This window comes from Leucoraja erinacea, chromosome 8 (assembly GCF_028641065.1).
Source record: "Leucoraja erinacea ecotype New England chromosome 8, Leri_hhj_1, whole genome shotgun sequence".
Lineage (NCBI taxonomy): Eukaryota > Metazoa > Chordata > Chondrichthyes > Rajiformes > Rajidae > Leucoraja > Leucoraja erinaceus.
This window is the reverse complement of record NC_073384.1, coordinates 51,386,841-51,399,268: the sequence shown is the minus strand read 5'-3', so window position 1 is coordinate 51,399,268 and position 12,428 is coordinate 51,386,841. Positions and strand designations below refer to the sequence as shown.

Sequence of the window (12,428 nt, the reverse complement as noted above, 5' to 3'; positions counted from 1 at the left end):
CAAGAATACAATACCACAGGCAGCAAAGTAAACTACAAGTGTATACATGTGTGAAAATACACTGGAAATTAGATTTAAGGAAAAATAAAAATATTTTATTATATTGAATAGAAATGAAGGAGAAGGAACAAAGGAGAGCGTATGACCGCTTGGAGACTCAAATTCTCACCTGAACATCATTTGGAAGTAACATACAATATTTGTGAACAGCACAGATATTTTAATTAAATGTGAATAAAGGGGAAATAATACACATCATCAAAATAGAGAGGAGGGAAATAATGGGAGTTTGATGTCATTAACAATAGATAAATTAGCATTTATGAATAAAATGAATCCAAGACTGCGAACAGAAGAGAGAAAAGAAAATCATTATGGTTCTGACATTATGTTCCAATTTTTTTCTGATTATAGGTGTGGTGCTGGAAGAATGGAACATAGCTAAAATATTGTTTAAAACGGGAAAGATCAAGTATTTCATTGGTTGCCCGGGCTAACATCTGAGGAAGGACATAATTGCCATAGAGGGAGTGCAGAGACGGTTCACCAGACTGATTCCTGGGATGTCAGGACTGTCTTATGAAGAAAGACTGGATAGACTTGGTTTATACTCTCTAGAATTTAGAAGATTGAGAGGGGATCTTATAGAAACTTACAAAATTCTTAAGGGGTTGGACAGGCTAGATGCAGGAAGATTGTTCCCGATGTTAGGGAAGTCCAGGACAAGGGGTCACAGCTTAAGGATAAGGGTGAAATCCTTTAAAACCGAGATGAGAAGAACTTTTTTTCACACAGAGAGTGGTGAATCTCTGGAACTCTCTGCCACAGAGGGTAGTTGAGGCCAGTTCATTGGCTATATTTAAGAGGGAGTTAGATGTGGCCCTTGTGGCTAAGGGGATCAGGGGGTATGGAGAGAAGGCAGGTACGGGATACTGAGTTGGATGATCAGCCATGATCATATTGAATGGCGGTGCAGGCTCGAAGGGCCGAATGGCCTACTCCTGCACCTAATTTCTATGTTTCTATGTTTCTATGTAACATCATTGGGGGCAACTGTAACTGGAAATTGTTCTGAGGTACAAAAACATAAAAAAGGAACAGGTTGAACAAGGAGAATCTGCACAGATTTGATAATGCTGGAATGCTTAGATGGTACCACTCACAACCATCAGGTTCCTGTACCAACCAATCTGTTGGTTATGTCCTACTCAAAGTCATCAGGGAAGCCAAGCGTCAATTCCAGTGCATGCAGGAGTCACAGACTAATCACATAGACACCCCTTGCTTGTGCCAGGGCTTGCAAGCTAAAACAGGCTACAAAGTGAATTCGCTGGAACAATGCATTGCTCCAATAAGACCAATGCATTCTATGCTCATTGAAACAGAAGATCAGTGGAATAATGTCATCTGCCCAGAAATTGCGATAACTCACAATCACTATCGCAGATGTCAAATTGGCCCCAGAGTGAACCCACAGAGAGCAACTTGCCCACAATGGAGTCTTAGCCGTGACTTCAGATCCGGCAACCAGTTGGCTGAAATATTCGGGGACATCTTTCACCTCTCCCTACAGCAAAGAGTAGGAGTAAACGGGTCCTTTTCACAATGGTAGGCAGTGACTAGTGGGGTACCGCAAGGCTCAGTGCTGGGACCCCAGCTATTTACGATATATATTAGTGATTTGGACGAGGTAATTGAATGCAACATCTCCAAGTTTGCGGATGACATGAAGCTGGGGGGCAGTGTTAGCTGTGAGGAGGATGCTAGGAGGCTGCAAGGTGACTTGGATTGGCTGGGTGAGTGGGCAAATGCATGGCAGGTGCAGTATAATGTGGATACATGTGAGGTTATCCACTTTGGTGGCAAAACAGGAAAGTAGACTATTATCTGAATGGTGGCCGATTAGGAAAAGGGGAGATGCAACGAGACCTGGGTGTCATGGTACACCAGTCATTAAAAGTAGGCATGCAGGGGCAGCAGGCAGTGAAGAAAGCGAATGGTATGTTCGCATTCATAGCAAAAGGATTTGAGTATAGGAGCAGGGAGGTTCTACTGCAGTTGTACAGGGTCTTGGTGAGACCACACCTGGAGTATTGCGTACAGTTTTGGTCTCCTAATCTGCAGAAAGACATTCTTGCCGTAGAGGGAGTACAGAGGAGATTCACCAGATTGATTCCTGGGATGTCAGGACTTTCATATGAAGAAAGACTGGATAGACTTGGTTTGTACTCGCTAGAATTTAGAAGATTGAGGGGGGATCTTATAGAAACTTACAAAATTCAATACATACCAGGGCCCCATCCCCGACCTCTACCTCCACTACATCGACGACTGCTTTGGTGCCACCTCCTGCACCCGCACACAACTGACTGACTTCATCCACTTCACCACTAACTTCCATCCGGCACTCAAATACACCTGGACCATTTCCGACACTTCCCTACCATTCCTTGACCTCACTATCTCCATTGCAGGTGATAGACTTCTGACCGACATACACTATAAACCCACTGACTCCCATGGCTATCTGGACTACACTTCTTCCCACCCTGCTTTCTGTAAGGACTCCATCCCCTACTCCCAATTCCTCCGTCTACGCCGCATCTGCTCCACGGATGAGGCGTTCCACACCAGGACATCTGAAATGTCCTCACTATTCAGGGAACGGGGGTTCCCCTCCTCCACCATAAATGAGGCTCGCACCAGGGTCTCTTCCATACCCCGCAACACTGCTCTCTCTCCCCATCCCCCCACTCGCAACAAGGGCCGAGTCCCCCTAGTCCTCACCTTTCACCCCACCAGCCGTCACATACAAAAAGTAATCCTCCGTCAGTTTCGCCACCTCCAACGTGACCCCACCACTCGCCACATCTTCCCATCTCCCCCCATATCTGCCTTCCGCAAAGACCGCTCCCTCCATAACTCCCTTGTCAATTCTTCCCTTCCCTCTCGTACCACCCCCTCCCCGGGCACTTTCCCTTGCAACCGCAAGAGATGCAACACTTGTCCCTTTACCTCCCCCCTCGACTCCGTTCAAGCACCCAAGCAATCGTTCCAGGTGCGACAGAGGTTTACCTGCATCTCTTCCAACCTCATCTATTGCGTCCGCTGCTCTAGATGTCAGCAGATCTATATCGGTGAGACCAAGCGGAGGTTGGGCGATCGTTTCGCCGAACACCTCCGCTCGGTCCGCAATAACCAAGCTGACCTCCCGGTGGCTCAGCACTTCAACTCCCCCTCCCACTCCGTCTCCGACCTCTCTGTCTTGGGTCTCCTCCATGGCCACAGCGAGCAGCACCGGAAATTGGAGGAACAGCACCTCATATTCCGTTTGGGGGAGTCTGCATCCCGGGGGCATGAACATCGAATTCTCCCAATTTTGTTAGTCCTTGCTGTCTCCTCCCCTTCCTCAGCCCCCCTGCTGTCTCCTCCCATCCCCCAGCCTTCGGGCTCCTCCTCCTTTTCCCTTTCTTGTCCCCGCCCACCCCCGCCCCCGATCAGTCTGAAGAAGGGTTTCGGCCCGAAACGTTGCCTATTTCCTTCGCTCCATAGATGCTGCTGCACCCGCTGAGTTTCTCCAGCTTTTTTGTGTAACCCAAAATTCTTAAGGGGTTGGACTGGCTAGATGCAGGAAGATTGTTCCCGATGTTGGGGAAGTCTAGAACAAGGGGTCACAGTTTAAGGATAAGGGGTAAATCTTTTAGGACCGAGATGAGGAAAACATTTTTCACACAGAGTGGTGAATCTCTGGAATTCTCTGCCACAGAAGGTAGTTGAGGCCAGTTCATTGGCTATATTTAAGAGGGAGTTAGATGTGGCCCTTGTGGCTAAAGGGATCAGGGGGTATGGAGAGAAGGCAGGTACAGGATACTGAGTTGGATGATCAGCCATGATCATATTGAATGGCGGTGCAGGCTCGAAGGGCCGAATGGCCTACTCCTGCACCTATTTTCTATGTTTCTATGTTTCAATCTTTGGGTTTTGTCTGCTTTAAGAAGACTAATATCATCCTAGTGACAAAGAAAAGCAAAGCTGTGCGTCTTAACGACTGCCGTCTGGTGGTTCTGCTATCCACCATCATGAAGTATTTCAAGAGGTTGGTGATAGTGCGCATCAACTCCACCCTCGGAGATATCCTGAAACCACTGCGATTCACTTACTGCCCCAAAGGTTCCACAGCAGATGCCATCACCATGGCTCCACACCCATCTCTGGAACACTTGGATAACAAGGACAACTGCTATATCTCTGCCTCTAATCATAATTTCAAACAAACTCATCGCCTAACTCCTGGTCCATGACTCGGCATCTCACTGTAACTGGATCCTTGACTTCCTGACCTATAAACCACAATCACCAAGGGTAGGTTACATCCTTCACAATAATCCTCAACATCAGCATCCTGCAAGGCCACGTTCTCAGTACCTAACTATAATCACGATCTACTCACAACTGTGCAGCTAAATGTTGCTCTAACTCATACATTAATCGAGTCGTAGAGCAGGGAAACAATTCCCTCAGCCCAATTTATCCATGTCTACCAAACTGTCTAATCTAAGCAAATCCCCCATCCTGCTGAGTTACTTCAGCATTTTTGTCTATCCCAGTTGCTCCCGTTTGGCCCATATGCCTCTCAATCTTTCCTACAATGCATCTGAACAAGTCGCTATTAAATGTTTTTCCTCTGGCAGCTCTTTCCACATACCCACCACCCTCTGTGTGAAAAGGTTGCCCCTCAATTTCACATTAAATATTTCTTCTCTCACCGTAAACCTATGTTCTCGATTTCCCTACCTTGAGAAAAATATTCTGTGCATTAACACTATTGCCTTCTCGCTTGGCATGTTGTCTGAGCAGTTTGCTTCTATCAGAGTTAAATCTGCTGTGATGTTCCCATTCGAGAATGGAGCAGCCATCTAAAGTTGTAAACTTTAGGAATATCCAATGCGTATCTTTGAATGGGCATTTGACAGGCTTAATTCTTCTGTTGAAGCAAAATCCTCAATTCCTTATTCAAATATAATTAATTCCAATGAAATTTCACATTTATTTTGTAAATATCTTGGTACTGTTTCAGCTCCAGACATTTCATTTTAATGTTATTTATTTCTGTCTGTCCTGGGCCTCTTCCATTGTCAGAGTGAGGCCCAGCGCAAATTGGAGGAACAGCACCTCATATTTCGCTTGGGTAGCTTACACCCCAGCAGTATGTGCTTTGACTTCTCTAACCTTAAGTAGCCCTTGCTTTTCCTCTCTCTCCATCCCGTCCCCCTTCCTAGTTTACCTACCAGTCTTACTGTGTCCGACTACATTTTATCTCTGCACCGCCCACTCCACTGACATAATTGTGAAAAAAAGTCTCGACCCGAAACGTCACCCATTCCTTCTCTCCAGAGAGGCTGCCTGTCCTGCTGAGTTCTTCCAGCATTTTGTGTTGATTTTCGATTTAAACCAACATCTGCAGTTCTTTCCTACACATTTCATTTTAATGTTATGTTCTTTTGAATATCTTCAACAATACTTTCACTCAAAACCTCAGCAAGAATCTGGGCAGACAAGCCTGGGTAGCAAGAACATCCATCTTAACTTGGAGCTGATCACCCACAGTTAGCTCCAGTCCAATTGGTGAGTTTTTGTGCAGCATTTGGCCATCGTGTCATTAATAGTAAAGCCACCCTGTCCTCTTACATACATCATAAGATCATGGCTGATCTATTTTGTCCTCTCAACTCCATCATCCTGCATTCTCGCCAGAGTCTTTGACGTCTTTACTAATCAGGAACCTATTAATCTCCACTTTAAAAATACCAAATGACTTGGCCTCCATAGCCATCTGTGGCGATGAATTCCACAGATTCTTCATCCACTGGCTGAAGAGATTCACCCCCTTCTCCATACTAAAGGTATGTCCTTTAACTCCGAGGTGCCCTGTGGTCTTGACTCTCCTGCTACTGAAAACATCCACTCCAGATCCACTCTACCTCGGGCTTCCAGTAGTCAAAAGATTGAGTTTTTTTTTAAATATCAGTAACTTTTACAAATGTTCATAACTATTTAATAAAAAATAAAGACTTAAATTTTATTCTCATTTCTATGAAAAACAATATCTAAACAACATTTAAATTAATTTATGAAATCAAAACTTACAATTCATCTTATGTTTACCCTTTCTCCTCATAGTTATTTCTCTATGTTGCAACAGATGGGTTTGTTGTTCCTGAGCCAATTCGAGACTTGATCCAGGCACATTTGGCAGATTTCCAAGCATGTACTGGGGAACTGCAGCAGTTTTCATTCTACTGCTGGACTCCACAAGGAGTTCAACATCGAACTGTAGCGCTGCCTGCAGCAGTCTCTTATTCACATGCACACGTGTAAACTTACATACTATCACTATTAAGTGCTAGCATTTCTGCACAGAATGGCCTGATTTTTATCCTTCCTTTTTATTTTATCCTTCCTTTTAATATTTTACAACATTCCATTATCCAGTTCTAAAAATTAGCTCCACACTTAATCTTTCCCCTAATTTTCATTAGTAAGAAAGAAAATAAGCATTTGCAATTTTCATTTTATAATCTCTGGACCTGCCATATGGACTCGAGGCAATTTGAAAAAGTTTCAAGAATAATTACGGTTAAATGGAGAAAATACAGCGGACAATTTGCACAAAGCAAGACACAGATCGGCAATAATTAAATTATAAAGTAATGTTGACCAGGACACCAGGAGAACTCTCTTCTCTGAAACAGTGCACTGGTAACTTCAGTACCCAAATGAGGGAGCAGAACTATCTGTTTTAACATCTCATCCAACACTGCATTGATTCAGCATTGATTATAATCCTCTGCCCAGGGGATAATCCTGCGTTCGTTTGTTTGTTCCCATTAAGTTCCCACTGCAGCCAGCCAACAGTCGCTCGTCTTTTTCTTTTTTTTCCACTTTTAATTTAATTTTAATTTTAAGTTTTCGCGTACCTTGTCGTGTGTTATGACTGTTGGCAAACCAATTTCCCTCCAGGGATGAATAAAGTTCTATCGTATCGTATTTTCATGTCCTGGCTTAAACCAATGATCTCAGAACAAAAAAAAATCAATTTAGTGCAGGCCTAACATCCACACAATCATCAGCTTAGCAATTGTTTGCAGGGCTCCATGATTATGGTGAACAACAGAAAGACTTCAAATTTATTCCTGAGGAAGGGAAATAAGATTGGAATGCCAATGGCAAAAATCAAGGGCACTTAGAAAGCAATTAAATATTACAGTGGAAAGACTGAAGAGTGCTTGCAGATCAATAATTATCTTGTGATTTCACAATTCAATTAAGAGGAAGGTTCAAAAATAAAATTCAATGCTTCAGTGACCCTGCTGGGTTGTAATTTTGTATTGACAATGGACAGTTTGAACAGACATGATTAGCTGCGATCTCGTTAATACCTTATGCAGTCGTATTACCTGGCATTTGAAAATAAGTAACTTGGATAGAAAGTAGCTATGGATTTATTTAAACCTAGGCGAATAGATATAATTTTCAACTGCCCCAAGCACATCAATGACAGTTTTGAACAGACCATAGCTGGAAGATACAACTAGTAACAATTGCCCACAGTAGAGGAAAAGCAGCTGCATCTCAGTACCTCCTAAAGCTTGAAAGACCAATGTAAAGTTGCGCTGGAGTACGTGATCGTCTGCAAAACATTACCTGCGCTATCTCCAAGACATCAGTGGAAGCTCATTCATTTGAAAAATCTCAAATGCAAAATGAAGTGATACTTAAGGAGTTAGTGCACACCACACCTGTTTGATTTTGGACCATCTAAGATTCAGTGACAAACTACAAAGTGATGCTTTTTTACTCATTGCTGCGAAACATCACTATCTTTTCGGAGGAAAAATAAATCAAAAACAGGAATTTGTTTAATAGTTTTAAATAGCTAAAATAATATTCACAATTCACTTCGCAATTCTTTCTAGCTCATACAACATTTACCATCACATGCTAAGTGAAAATGGAAGGTAATCCATGGAACAAAGTGGTTTGTAGCACATTACCACTTGGGCTAAATGCAGGTTATGTAATCTGATCATAGAACCACAACACAAAATCTGCAGTATTGACCAGGGACATTCAACCTATAGCGGCTGTAGTAGGGTTTTGCATGAACAACATAAAATTACACCTACTGTCTTGTTCTTTCCATATTTTTCCCCTACCTTCCTTGGTTTAAATATTTAGTTTGACAACTTTCTTTCTCATACATACTCTGTGGGATGCTCCCACTAGCAGGACTATCCTATTGCTTCTGCCTTCTGCCCCACCAAACTCATCTCCAAATACATCAAATCCATCCTGTCCTGCCTTGTTCAGACTCTTCTGACCTACTTCCCATGCACCTCACACACTCTTCAACTAAGTCATTGTTTATGTAATTGACTTGATGGTACTAAACAGAGGGTGATGGCGGAAGGTTGTTTTACACACTGGAAGCCTGCGGCTAGTGGGATGCTGCAGGGATCCGTACTGGGCTCACCGTAGTTTAGAAACATAGAAACATAGAAATTAGGTGCAGGAGTAGGCCATTCGGCCCTTCGAGCCTGCACCGCCATTCAATATGATCATGGCTGATCATCCAACGCAGTATCCCGTACCTGCCTTCTCTCCCATACCCCCTGATCCCCTTAGCCACAAGGGCCACATCTAACTCCCTCTTAAATATAGCCAATGAACTGGCCTCAACTACCCTCTGTGGCAGAGAGTTCCAGAGATTCACCACTCTCTGTGTGAAAAAAGTTCTTCTCATCTCGGTTTTAAAGGATTTCCCCTTTATCCTTAAGCTGTGACCCCTTGTCCTGGACTTCCCTAACATCGGGAACAATCTTCCTGCATCTAGCCTGTCAAACCCCTTAAGAATTTTGTAAATTTCTATAAGATCCCCACTCAATCTCCTAAATTCTAGAGAGTATAAACCAAGTCTATCCAGTCTTTCATCATAAGACAGTCCTGACATCCCAGGAATCAGTCTGGTATGGTCTGGTTTGTCATTTACAAGAGTCAAGAGTGTTTATTGTTCTATGTACGATGATGAAACAATGATATTCCTACTTGCTGCAGCTTGACAGGCCCATGAACACAATAACACAAATATTTAATCATCAATAATACAATAAATTAGTAAGAGTAACACGAGGTAACCACAATGCAAAACCAAAGTCCTGTGCAACCAAAAACAGCCCATTGAAGATCATAGTTGCTGAGGTAGTGGTTAGTGTTATGCAGTATTCAAGAGCCCAATGGTTGCTGGGAAGAAGCTGTTCTTGAACCCAGTGGTCATATTTTTTAGGCCCTTTTACCTTCTTCCAGATGGCGAGAACAAAATGAGAGCATGAGGAGGGGGACATGGATCTTTGATGATATTGGCTGGCTTTTAGTGACCTGCTACAGATCCCTTCAATGGTGGGGAGATCAGTACCCGTGATGGACAATATCTACCATACTGTAGCCTCCTTCGTTCCTGGGCGTTCGAGTTGCCGAACCAGGCCATATGCTCTTTACCGTGTAGAAGTTTACAATACAATACAATACCATTTATTGTCATTTGAGCCTCAGTGACGCTCAAACGAAATTCCGTTTCCACAGCCATACAAAGACAATTTTCTACAGACATACACACAATTTAATTCACACAAACATCTATCACAGTGAACCCACTGTGATGGAAGGCAAAGTCTTTTCTCTCCCCTGTTCTCCATTTCTCTCCCGATGACCAAGCCCCAGGCGGGCAATGCTAAGTCCCACGGCCATTTTAGGCCATGCCAGGCGATTTACGGCCCCGCTCCCGGTCTAAAAGTCACAATGTTGGAGCCCCCGGCGGGCGCTGGAATGTCCCACGGCCATGAAGCCGTGCCGGGCGATGTACGTCCCCACTCCGGGTCGTTCCAACCCCGCGACACGGGCTGGAGAAGTCGCGTTGTGGGAGCTCCGGGAAGCGGTCTCTCCCCCTGGACCCGCGAGCTCCCGATGTCCCAGTCCACTGGACCTGCGGCTGCGTTGCTGGAGCCTCCGAGCCCCAGGAGTCGAGTCGCAGCAGCGAGTCGCCACCGCTCCCCACGCTCTGAGGCCAGCCAGCCCCACGATGGTGAGTAGTCCGCAGCTCCGCAGTCTCCCAAGCCCCCGGGTCGTTCAGGTTGGAGGCCGCTCCACGGTGCTAGGCCCCAACGACAACGGAGACCCGACAGGGAAAAGGTCGGGTCTCCCGGACAGGGAAGAGATTTTAAACAGTTTCCCCCTCTCTCTCCCCCCCCCCGCCATATACACATTTAAAACCAGTATTTAAAAAAACACCAACACTACATTTAACTAGACAAAAAATAAAAAAAAGACAGACAGGCTGTAGGGGCCGATGCAACGGGCGAGTCGAGCCGCCAATTTTGTTCAATGTACTATTCAATGAAAGAGCAAAATGTAATCAATCTTTGCAAGGAGTAGTGGCATTTATGAGCTTTCTTGGTGATTGCACAAATATCTACACTCAGGATAGATCCTCAGAGACATACGCACCCAGGAACTTGAAGCTATTGACTCTCTTCACCGCTGAGGACATGGATCTCCGGCTTTCCCTTCATGAAATCAACAATCAGCTATTGGATTTGCTTATATTGAAACCAAGATTGTTGTTCCAGCTTAATTTAATTAAACTCCCTCATCGTTATTGTTATTCGTCCAACAATGGTGGCATCATTGGAGAATTTAAAGATGGTGCTGGGGCCTTGTCTGGCTACACAGCTGTGGGTTTAAAGAGCAGTGGAACGAGCACACAATCTTGAGGTGCACTGCGGTTGATGGTTAAAGGAGGAAGTGTTGTTACCAATTCATACTGAATATGGTCCACTGATGAGGAAATCAATCTAATTACACAAGTACAAGCATAGACCCAGTTCTCTTGAATTAGATAACAATTTTGGAGGAGATGATGGTGTTGAATGTCGAGCTGCAGCCGATAAATAATAGCCTGACATACGTGTTCTTATTGTCAAAGTTATCCATTGCAGAGTGGAGAGGCAGTGAGATCACATCCCCTGTCGATCTAGACATTGGCGAATTGAAGTGGGTCCAGGTCCTTACTAAAGCAGGAGTTGATATGCATCTCAACCAAGCTCTCTAAACACTTCATCAACACATACATGGATACAACTTTAAAGAGAATGTGCAAGTTATGATTGGCAAATTTGCAGATGACATAAGATAGGTAGAATAGTAGCCACTGAAGGTTATCTACAATTATAGCAGGATTCTGATCATCTAGATACGTAGGCCAGAATGTTACCAGGACCTCAGAGCCTGAGTTATAGGGAAAGGTTGGCTTTGTCCTCGGAACATGGGAGACATTATGTTACAGTTGTACAAGACCCTTGTAAGGGCACGAAATTGGGGGAGTATAAAATCATAAGGGAGATAAATGAACGCACACTATCTTTTCCCCATGGAAAGGGAATCAAAAACTAGGCATAGATTAAAGGTGAGAGGGGAAAGATTTTAAATGGACCCGAGGTGCAAACTTCTCACAGAGGGGGGTGTGTATATGGAATGAGCTGAATATAGAAAGAGGTTGAGGCAAGTGATTTGTTGAAGGGAAATAGTGCCAAAATAACTGCAGAATTAGAGTGGAAACAAAGTTATCCGCAATCCCACGGGACTGCCCATGAGAGTTTTTGTGAAGTAGCAAAAAGGGAAATGCAACAGATGTGATATAAATAGCCTTCCAAAAGAAATTTGTTCAGAGTTCAACATTGGGCTGACAACCAAGATTGAATCCATAGAATAAATGGAGCTGAAAAAGTATGAATAGAAAATTGGCTAAGTAATAAGTTACTGACAATAGTGCTGGGAGTAACAAATAATCAGCTGATAGAACTGCCTGTCAAGCAGAAACAGTGGGGAGAGAGAATGAGGAAACACACTGGAGGGAGGATTAGCTAACATTGGAAAATGCAATTTTCACACCATCGGCTTGAGTCAAAAAGGGAGTGATCCTTGTGGAAGACAGAAAGCAGTTTGGGGAGGAGACACAAAGTGCTGGAGTAACTCAGCGGGACAGGCAGCATCTCTGGAGAATAGGAATGGCTGACGTTTCAGGTCGAGGCCCTTCTTTAGACTGTGTGTTAAAACCTTCGATTTAAACCAGCATCTGCAGTTCTTTCCTAAACTTGATGTCTGCTCTGGTCCGAAGACTGTCTCCAGTCACCTCACTCCACCTCACTTCCTGAAGTCAATAATTGGCTCCTTAGTTTTTGTTAACATTGAGGGCGAGGTTGTTGTCTTGTCACCAAGTTATAAAGCTTAGGTAGACAAAAATGCTGGAGAAACTCTGTGGGTGAGCTGGCATCTATGGAGCGAAGGAATAGGTGACGTTTCAGGTCGAGACTCTT

At 44.1% G+C, this 12,428-nt stretch overlaps 1 protein-coding gene across 4 annotated transcripts in view; it reads right to left on the bottom strand.

The window, feature by feature from the left end:
- Positions 1-12,428, bottom strand: part of LOC129699693 (transcriptional-regulating factor 1-like) — a 239,712-nt gene that overhangs the window by 215,288 nt on the left and 11,996 nt on the right. The window contains exon 1 of one of the 4 annotated variants that reach the window (XM_055639688.1): positions 4,795-4,962. The exons of the other annotated variants lie outside the window; for them this stretch is intronic. The gene's annotated coding sequence lies outside the window, so the exon portion shown is untranslated. Of the gene's footprint in view, positions 1-4,794; positions 4,963-12,428 lie in introns of those variants that run through there. 4 annotated transcript variants of the gene reach the window in all.